Here is a 10,301-nt window from a genome sequence, read left to right as displayed (position 1 = left end):
GTTTATGTTAGTGGCCTCCAAGCCTCATGCAATCGTGGACTTGACCAAGTCTAGCGTTTATGATTAGTTTGTTGTCTAGCGCTCGGATGGGTGGTATAAGTGTTTCACCCACCCAGGGGTGGATCCAGGATACATGTCTCAGCAGGAAGAAGGTATCTCTCTCTCTCTCTTGCTGTTTCATGCTTGCTGTTTGCAGCAGCCATGAATGGCTGCCCTCCACACCGTGCTGCCTTGGAGCCAATTGACTATGGACTGAAACTTCCAACAACTGTAAGAAATAAACTTTTCTTTGCCTAATTTGGTACCTTGTCCCAGCAACGAGAAAAGAGTACTGAGACAAAGTGTTTATTTTAGCTCACAGCTTCAGAGGGTGCAGTCCCTGGTTGGCTGGCTGCAAGGCAGAGACATCATGGTGGCAGGGCCTGATAGAAGAAAGTTGCTCAGCTGATGGCATCTGGCAGCCATCAGAGGAAGAGACAGGAAGGTGACAAGCACCAAATACAGCCTTTGAGTTTGCACTCCCATGACCCAGTTCCTCCAATGAGGCTTCATTTCTGACTAGTCCACTGAGCCATAGACTCCTCAATGGGCTACCTCATCAATGAAGCTGGTGATTCATGACTCCATTACATCTCTGAATCCTGTCAGGTTGACAACTGAACTGAACAGTCACACTTGTCCTGCACCCTTTGCTCTGGTTGAATGCACACAGTTAAGGCTGTCTTGCCTGTCTCTCATCATTCTGACTATAATGGCTGGGAAATGGCCAGGTTCACAGTAGTGAGGACACCGCTTATCTCTACCCCTCTCCAGGTAGATTCCATTCCATGTATCTCTTTTGTTTGGCCCACAGGATATTTGAACATTACTTGCCCACATCTACAAATTTAGGATTTTCACATAAAATTCTGGATTTCCAGGTTATCTTAGAAAAATGACAAACCTGGTGGCACCAGTCTGCATTTCTCTGAGGATCCCAAGATGGGGGGCTGGGGAGCTGCAGTTTCTCCCAATTTTTGCCTCTGCCTCCCACTGGGGCACACCAAGCATGGGCTGAACTGGTCCTGCTGGAGATGAATTTGCCCTTGTGTTAGAGGAAGAGAAAAACCAAAGCAAAGAAGGCATGATTGATAGGGTTCAGGGATGGTAACTAACACGAACACATTTGATCTGGATGTTGGGAGATGGTGCATGGGAAAAATTAAACAGACCGTGAATTCATCACGATTTGGCATCCTTTGGGATGTCCCGATGGTCCATGGGCTGAGGCCATTGATGATGCTCTTACCCTCTTACCCCCACAGCCATCAAATAGCGGAGCCCACCAAATACTGCTCCCCAATCAAACTCCTGTCCCTGTCCCCTGTTCCACCTTTTCCTAGCTCAGGAGCACATCATCTGCACCTGGAGGACTTGTGCTCATTCTTTAAGGACTTGCTGGTCTACGTGTGGCTGTACACAAGCAGCCTTAACACTTTGGGCCTTCCCTAGACAGGTAGACTCTCAGGCCCATCTCCAGACCTAGAGACTGGGAATCTGCCTATCAACAAGGACCCCAGATCACTGGAGCACTGCACGTTGCAATCACTAAGGCAGCATTTAAAAAATTCTTTAATTTCTGGCCCTACTCAGACTGACTAAATCAAATCCATAGGGCATGGACCAAGGATTGGAGGCTAGGAAAACTCACCAGGTGATTTCAATTTGAAGACAGTCAGCCCTTTCGGCTGGAGCTTTACAAAATTACCTGCTCATTAGATCTACCTGATGAATATTTTGCAACTTTTTAAAACCAAGCCACACTCCAGACCAATTAGGTCCAGTGCCTGGAAGTCAGGGGGACCCGGCAGCTATGCTTGTGGACCTTGCTGGGTAACAGTTATGTGTAGCCAGGATTGAGAGCAGGCGCTTTGGTGCTCATCTTGGGGTCCTGTCTTTCTGATGGCCCTTTGTAACATGTCCCTCACTCCCTTGATACATCTGGTGCCCATCTTTCATTTTCCCACGGTACCAGGCCTATTGAAACTTCTCTCCATCTAACTACCTATTACTTGTTTGTATGTACCATCCCGACAAATTGGAAGCATCTGGAGAATAGAAACTGTGTTCTATTTCTCTTGTGCCTCCCACGATGCTTGGCAAACACAGTGTGCTTATCAAAACATTATTATTGTTTTTATTGCTTTACGATGGTCCCAGTCATCACAGCCTATAGTGAGTGAAGCTACGGGGCAGGGGTCATTTGAGCAGGGGCAGGTTGGGTAGCTTGCAGTACTGCCATTACAGTGGCTCCAGGTGGGAGGTGGTAAATGACGTGAGGACACAGGAGAGGGAGAGAAGGGTAGGTGCATCAGGAGGTGGAATTAATAAAGATACTCTTCAGCAGAACAGAGGCATTTATTGTCTCACAGTTTTGGAGGCGAGAGGTCAAGATCAAGGTCGGTCAGCAAGCAGTGTTAGCTCTGCAGAGAGCTGTGGGGAAGAACATGTTCCATGCCTCTCTCCTCTCCTGGTAGTTTGCTAGTGACCTTTGGCTTTCTTTGGTATGTAGCACATTGCTTGATCTCTGCCTTTATCTGCCCATGGTGTTCTCTGTGTATTTCTGTGTCCAAATTTCCCCTTTTTATAAGGACATTGGTGAAAGATACTGGATCGCATCCTCCCCAGTGCAACACTCAGCTAATTACATTTGTGATGATTATTTCCAAATAAGGTCACATTCTGGAGTACTGGGGACTAAAACTTCAACCTGTGAAGAGGAAAGGGCACAGTTCAACCCATAACAGGAAGTGTGGACATTTTTTGGACATTGTATTAACATGTGGTGGCACTTGACTACAGAAATTTTAGTTTAATTGTTTTAGATTAAAGCCAAATTTCTTTTATGAGGGCAACGTAACCATTTCTAGCTTTTGTCAAAATCATAACTTGTGCAAATGAACTCTTGGGGATGTTGACAAAATCAGAAAGATACATTAATAACCAATGGTCATGCTAGCATGTGGAGATGGCTATAAGCTGAAGAACTTGGAGATTCAGGTGAATAATGCGGAATTCATTGTTCTTCCTTTGGCATTCACTGGCTGTCTGCTTTTGCAGGTTTGAGGTGGTGTTTTGCCCTGAAATTTCACCAGTGAACTTTGGCAGGAAGGCTGACAGACATATAGACTATCCAAAATAAAAATATCCATGCTCCTAACAAAGTATTTAAGTTAAACCCTTCCTCTGCTTTCCTTCTTCTCCTCTTTTTTCTCCTTCTCTCTTCTTTTGAGGCTCAATTGTTAAGCCAGCTTTACTTGCTAATTGTTTTTTTTTGTGATTTTGTTTGTGGCAATTAAATGCAAATAAGCTCGTAATTAGCTGCTGTAATTAAAAACACCTTTAGGTCAGGAGGGCATTTCCTGTGCAGGGCTTTAGGAGCTGCTGCCTATTTTGTTCACGTCTGCAGTGGTGTATGTGCTTCCGTGTGCGTGTGTGTGTGTGTGTGTGTGTGTGTGTGTGTGTGTGTATGCACGTGTGTGTCAGAAGGAGCCTTCAGCTCACACTGGTACCTTACACCCTGCCTTCAGAATCGTCCTTTACACTTGCAAGCGGAACAGGAGAACATGGAGGGTGTCCTTGCTATCCTGTGGGGCCCCAGTGTGCACAGTTCTCTGCTGGAATCTAGACAATCCAAAGAGGTATTGACTCCCCAGGGGAGTTGTCTGTCTATCTGCTGTATCTTTTGGAAAAGTTAAAAAAAGAAAAAGAACAATCTCACGATTTCCCTGTCTATAAAATTCTTCGTCCCTCCTGAAAAACAGAGGCAAAAATAAAAAACAAACAACAAAATCCAAACCAAACCAACCAACCAAACAACCACACCAAACTGTCATGGTCTTGAAACAAAACCCCTGGGAAGACCTGATTTGAGCCACTGTCTGGTCACTGAGGACAAGGACAGCTGTGTTTGGAATCCAGTGATGCCAGAAGTTGAGCTTCTGGCCTTCAGCTGTGGTTTGCCTGGTCTGCTTTTTAGCCTTGACTCCTTTTTCTCCTGCATCTTTAATTTGGGAGCTTTAGACTTCAGACCATGAGGCCAAGAGGCGTTGGCTAAGGCTCTTTCTGAGTGTGATCTGTAACTATTTGCTAGACTTTAACATACCTCCTCCCCTAAACAGTAAGACAAGGGATAGATTTTCAGCCCAGCCACTGGAGAGCCTTTGGTCCCCAGACCTATCTCACTTCAGTGTGGACTGGGAAGTTGAAGCTTATTTGTGGGCCTTCTCCAGTCCCCCAGAAGTACTCTGGACTCCCCAAAGTATGTGCCTAACCTTCCCCCACTGCCCTTCCCCGCAGGTCTGAGAGGGGGACAGTCTTTGAAGTGGTTCACAGAGGTTTGATATCTATTCATCCAAAGTTCTAGAGTATTCTGCTTCATAATATATCTATTTTGGTTTGAGGGGAAAGGTTTTTCTCCCCAGATTCATGGTTAAAATTGATGCTCCCATGTACATGGGGTGCATCTATGGTCTAGCCAAGTGGGCGAAGCTGGCAGAGTTGTGGACAGGCATCAGCAGGAGGAATGAGCAGGAGATGGGGCTGCCTTCTGTTCCTGTTGCTGCTGTCCAGTCAGCAGAGGACAATCTGTACCGAGGGCCCCAGGGCTCTGAGAACCATTGACTCCCCCTTCTTGAGATGTGGGGCTGTGGTTCTGTAGTGGACAACTGGCTTCACATCAAGGGTCCAACATCACGGGCCTCTGCTTTGCCCCTCTTCATTCCTTCCTGGACACCAGGCCAGATGCAGACTCTCCTGACATTAGCTTGTCAAGGAAACCAAAAAGTCACGTGATGTAGGTTCCCAGGGGCCACGGAGGACAGTTCTGGGATTGGGGAGTAACTTGTCCACGGGGTGCACTCCCTAACTCTCAGTCTAGGGGGCTCAAGTGAAGACAGAGTTGGCACTGACTTCGCTCTGCTTTCCTCTAAGGTGTCTTCTATTCAGGGATGTGGTGCAGGGTTGGGCACTGGCGACATGGATACATGGACAATTGGCTGAATTACGTGAGCCATGAGGGAGGCAGAGGAGGAAGGCACCATTTCAGGATCTCTCAAAAAAGCAGGCTTGGTGCAGTGGGCTCGAGCTCATGACCTCGCACTTGCAAGGCAGGTGCTTATGCCACTGAGTTAAATCCCCAGCCCTGTAATCCTTACTTCTTCATGAAGATATATTATGTTGCTGATTAAGTGACACTCTTGAAACTCCTCTCTCTCTCAGTCCATTTTATTTTGTACTGAAAATATCACCTACATTATATTTCTGGACACACGTGTCTGGCCATAGTTTCAAACAGAAGCTTTCCTCAAATAGCTCCTAAATTTCCCTCTTACTTAGGAGAATTCATTTGTACCCTCTTGTGTACTACTCTCGGTGTGGTCCAGAACTCTTGGAAATGTGCTAAGATGCCAAAAGTTTTAATTTGCATTTCTCTAATGACCAGTGATGCTGAACATGTTTTCATGTATTTATTTGCCATTTGTACTTCTTTATCTGAGAACTGTGTATTCGTATCAGATGCCCATTTTGGACTGGGTTTTTGAATTTGATTTTTTTCAATTTTTAATATGTTCTAGATAGAAGTCATTTGTCAGAGTGACAGTTGGTAAAAAATCTTTTCCCAGTACATGGGTTTTCTTTTCACTCTGTTGATGATTTCTTTGGATGTGCAAAAACTTTTAATAAGGTGAAATCCCAGTTGATCTTTGAAATGTTTCTCGTGTGCTTTGGTTTTTGTTCATGAACTCTCTGTCTACTTCTATGTCTTTGAGTTTCTACCTATTTTGTCTTCCAGTAGATTTAGTGTTTCTGTCTTAATATTTAGATCTTTGATCCATTTTGATTTTAGTTTACTGTATGGTGATAGACATGGATCTAGTTTTAGTTTTCAGCATGTGGAAAGCTAGTTTTTCCAGTAAGACTTATTAAAGAGGCTATCTTTCTTCCAGTGAAATTGTTTGGCCATTTTGTCAAAGATACGGTGGCTGAGTATGTTTGTAGTTGTATCTGTATTTTCTATTCCGTTCCATTGATCCTCAGGTCTGTTTATTTGCCAGTACCATGCTAATTTTATTATAGCAGCTTGGTAGGGATTGTGATGCTTTCTGCCTTGCCTTTGTTACCAAAGATTGCTTTGCTATTGTAGTTCTCTTCTGGCTCTAGATGCATTTTTGGAATGCTTTTTCTAAATCTATGAGGTATGTTAATTGTGTTTGGATTGGGATTGCATTAAATCTGTAGAACAGTTTTGGGGGTATGGCCATTTTCATAATGTTGGTTCTTCCTATGCATAAGCAATGGATATCTTTCCATTTTCTGAATTCATCTTTGATTTCTTTTTTCAGAGTACTACAATTTTCAATGTATAAATCTTTTACTTCCTTTGTTAGATTGATTCCTACGTATTTCATTTTTTGGGATGTTATTGTGAAAAGTGTGGGTTCCCTAATTTCTTTCTCAGTGAGTTGTTTATGTACAGGAAGGCTACTGACTTCTGAGTGTAGCTGTGGCTCTTTTTAAAAAAAATGTTATTTAAAGAAATACTAAAAATAAAAAACAGAATATAGGTAGAAATAATACATACATTCAGAGAAAAAAATAAACAGTAAGAAATCACTAGTTGATGTTTACATTTTGTTGTTTTACAAACAGTTGTTTGGCACTTCCGGGAGAACGTGGCAGACAAATAACAGCAGTCATGGAGGCTCTCTGAGATTACCAGCTTAGAATCCAGGAGCGGTGCCACGTGAGGAGTCCTACGTGAGGGGAGATGTACCTTGCCGACCCAGGAACAAAGTAAGCTGAGAGAAACCAACTGGAAATGCAATCCTGATGCTATAACAGGAACAGATAAAATCTCAGTGCGGAAGCTGGATCCCACGCCATTGGAAGCCGCGATTTGAATTTCCTGCTGCCGGTACTGCATCCCAATCTACATGGCAGGAAGAGAGGCGCGTGAAAGCTCTGAGAGTGGGAATTGGCGAACCAAACGGCGTTGAGAGCGGGACTGGCACGACCTGCAGTGAGTGAAATGGGGAGCCTTTCATAGACTAGGAGGCTCCAACAGAGGATATTCTGGGAACAAGCAGACTAGCCGGAACAGGGCCCTGAAGTGAGTTTAGTCGCATATTCCCCTCTCAAGTGGGAGTGGTGGGGAGCGCTTGGTCTGGTGACGCCACGGACTAAGATCCAGTAGGCTAGCCCAAATCAGGTCCCTGTGCCTGGCAGCACACCCTAGCAGCGAAACATTCAGTAGGTTGACCTGGAGGGGCGGGCCCAGCAGAGGCTGCCCAGGTCTGTGTCTCCCTAGTACACTACAATGGGCAGGAACACCTAGCCAGCAGATTCAAACAAACTGCAACAGACAAAGAGAAAGACAAAACAAAACAAAACAAAAACTGAGCCTCCTACATAGGCTTGTATGGAAGGAACAAAAAGTATGGGAAAAGGAAGCAACAAGAAAGGCTCCTCAGTCCCCAATCCTGAGAACACTGATCCAGGAAAGGTAAAAGCAAAAGAGAATGAAGACAGAAAAATGCAATTTCAGACACAGCACCTATAGATATAAAATGGTATCTCCGGAGCCTCATAGACGAGTTCAAAAATAAAGTATTTAATGAAATAAAGCAAGAAATAAGTAGAATAGTTAGAGAAATGCTAAGCACTGCCCAAGAAAAAACAGATGGTGGAATGGAAGAACAGAAAAAAAGGGGAGAATTGTTTGATGGAGAAAATAGAGAAAACATAGAATACGTGAAGCAGGTTCTCAGAGATTACCAGGAAACTAAAAACTCTATTGAATGCTGGCATAACAGCTTGAAAGAAACCAAGGATAGATTATCAGAACTGGAGGACAGATTTGTAAGGTGGGAGCATGAAATGAAAAACTTCTTAAAAATAACAAGAAAACAAACAGCAATAATACAAAGACTAGAAGATGACAAGAGGATCTATAACTTAAGAATTAAGAACATAAAAAAAGAAGTAGGGACTCAAACAAATGAACTACAAAAGCTATTCACAGAAATAATCCAGGAGAATTTCCCTAATTTAGCAAAAGGTAAAGATACTCAGATGTGTGAGGCATACAGGACCCCAGCCACCTACAACCCAAACAGAGCTACACCCAGGCATATAATAATCAAAATTCCAGAAATCCAATATAAAAACAGAATGTTAAAAGCCATCAGAAACAAGAAACAGATCACTTACAAGGGAACACCCATCAGAATTACAGCAGACTTCTCGGCACAAACCATAAAATCACGAAGAGCGTGGGGGGAAATAATTCAAGCTTTGAAAGATAATAACCTCCAGCTAAGATTGATATATCCTGCACAACTGTCCCTAGAAATGGATGGAAAAACAAGGTGCTTCCAGGATAAAGAGGAACTAGGGGAATTTTTAACCACCAATTCAACTCTACAGAGATTACTGCAGGATATTCTAAAAAAGAAAAATACCAAGATTCCAGAAACAGTGGCAGAGCGGCCACAATGAATGGAACAGAAAGCAAAATGAAGAGGACAAACTGACAACTAGTGACAGAAAAAAAGCTCAACAGAAATGAGGCAGAGAAGATTGGATGGTAGGAACAGCCATTTTGGAGAAAACAAGACATCATAATAGGTAGTGCTGATTTAATATTCTCTTGTTTTGAAGTCCCATCAAGCTTTTGTTCTTCTGTTTCCATTGGTTTTGTGTTGTATCTTATTGGATTTTATTATATGTGATAATATAAACAAAACTTTTATAGACAAGGAGATTATACCGAAACCATTGTTTATTTTCTGTTAGTTGATTCTAAATACCCTGTAATACTGTCATTCTCTTGAATGATTTTACATTGTCTTGATATGTTTGATGCTGCAGTATACGAAGTTATACCCAAAGATTTTAAGGGAAGAGATACTATGGTAACTATTATTATGTCGCGATTATCTTGTGGTGAAACACTATTTTGCTTAAATGGCTATGTTTTGACCTGCACTGTTTTGTTGTTATGCCCTCTTTTTTATCTCAGTCTCCTTTTTATTATCTACTTTTTCATTTTTATCCTTTTAATTAAGGGAAAAATAAATAAAAAATAGCAGGATATATTATAGTAACCTACTTTGTTTTCCTATTAACTTGATTTGAAACTCTGTATTGCTCTCACCATCTTGTTTTGACTGATTTTCCTCTATTCTGTTATGCTAGATAGTACCAAGTTTGAAAGTCTAGGCAACAACTATGAAGACAGTAAGATTCATTGTGACGCCCATTCTGGTTGACTATTATCTTCTTTTGAGGTCCTCTAATGTCTCCAATGTTTTGGTTTTATTGATCTTATTCTTTACTGTTTTGTTCAATTCTATTATAACTGATGATATAGGCAATTCTTTTTAAGATAACAAGAGACATTATGGTAACTATTGTTGATTACCTTGTATTTTGTTTTTACATTAGGTATTATGTCCATCCTTTTGATTTGACTGACTCTGTCTTGGTATGCCACATTTGGTTTTACTTTCTTCAAAAAAAAGTAAAAAGAACTGTGGGAGTAATAAAACCCAAAATGTGTAATTGTCATTGTACAAAAGAAAGGAAAAGAAAGTTCTCTAAAAGATATAACTGCATATATATTTAAGTGTATAAGATAGATAACCATATTACTGAGTTTTGTTGGATTATTGAACAAAACTGTTTGCAGTCTCACTGTTTGAAAATTCCCTCTATATGCTTTAATTTTGTAACTTCAACAACTATTTCTAAGATGACAATATGTAATTAACTAGTGATTTCCTACTGTTTATTTTTTCTGAAATTCTATATAACTTGTACCCTTTTTCTGTTTTTTTTTCTTTTTTCTCCTTAAATAAAATTAAAAAAAAAAAGAAAAAAAAACGAACAGTTGTTCAAGGTACAGGAGTGGAACGTGTAAAGTGGGAATTCAAATAGCGAGACTGCAAACTGTTCTGTTCAACTATCCAACAAAATCTTAGTAACATGTTTGTCAATCCTATACACTAAACATACATGCAGTTATCCATATCTTCATTTATGTTTAGATTAAACAAACTAAAGCAGGTTAAAATCATTCTGAACAAAGAATAATAGTATTGCTGAATTTCACATCGTGACACTCTGTGATCAGCACTGGGTACTGTAGTGTCTTTTTTAAAAAAATTTAATTTAAAGAAAGACTAAACAAAACAGAAAATGGGTAGAACTAATACATAATTTCAAAGAAAAAATAAGCAGTAAGAAATCACTAGTTGATG

The sequence above is a fragment of the Cavia porcellus genome, unplaced genomic scaffold (assembly GCF_034190915.1).
Source record: "Cavia porcellus strain 051 isolate PalLab524CR breed Dunkin Hartley unplaced genomic scaffold, mCavPor4.1 scaffold_6, whole genome shotgun sequence".
In the NCBI taxonomy this organism is placed as follows: domain Eukaryota; kingdom Metazoa; phylum Chordata; class Mammalia; order Rodentia; family Caviidae; genus Cavia; species Cavia porcellus.
Note: the sequence above shows the minus strand (reverse complement) of the source record.